Source organism: Humulus lupulus, chromosome 2 (genome assembly GCF_963169125.1).
Source record: "Humulus lupulus chromosome 2, drHumLupu1.1, whole genome shotgun sequence".
NCBI lineage: Eukaryota > Viridiplantae > Streptophyta > Magnoliopsida > Rosales > Cannabaceae > Humulus > Humulus lupulus.
In genome coordinates this window covers 15,977,646-15,978,537 of record NC_084794.1, presented here as the reverse complement: position 1 = coordinate 15,978,537, position 892 = coordinate 15,977,646, and positions in this window count along the sequence as shown.

Here is an 892-nt window from a genome sequence, read left to right as displayed (position 1 = left end):
ATTGTGTATCCTTGCACAAAATTGCAAGAAAAACTCAACTCCATTCCTATATTTCACTGATAACCTATCCGTTGACATCCAATCTCTATCCATTGTCAAACTTCACACAAAAAAAAAAAAAAAAACCAAACAAACAAACATAGCAACAAACATTAACAATTAGGTTCATGAATTACCTAGTTGACAAGTAAATAAAAGAATCAATATGTCCAAACAAATTTGGGCAACATTTCCCATATTTCTATCATATTTCCCAAATTTAAAGCGTACATGTATACAACATATAATATACACAAAAGTATTCAACAAATCAATCTAACATGCATAATTATCATATTACTAAATCTAAAAAAATTGGGCAGCATTTCTCCTATTTCTATCATATTTCCCAAATTTAAATGAACAATATTCATCACATAAACACAACAAACCTGTACGCTCTGGTTTTCCCACGGGCTGATTAGCAGGTCGAGCCTCAGACTAATCAAGGTTAGTCCGTAAACTTCCCCAGGTCGGAGATCCTGTTTTCCAGGCCGTACCCCCTTGGCTCGAGGTATCCTCAAGAACTCTCCAAGGCTGCCCAAGACTGGGGGAAGGAATCCTTGAGGCCGAAGGTCGGGTCAGGGAAGCAGCTCGTGGTACGAGCTGCTTCTCATAGATCTCTGACCCTTTGTAAAGTCAACACACGCAAGATAAACGTGCCTATATCTGACATCACGTGTCCGATATCTCCCTGACTTCTCGGACACGCAGCAGGAACGTGCGTATTCAGACACCCACGGCTGGGTTGGGCCGTGCGGCCCATTATCTCCTTATCTATCGATTTGACCATACTCATGTGTCAGGTTTAGGAATTAATCATGAATGTCACAGAGTTGATATGACAAATAAG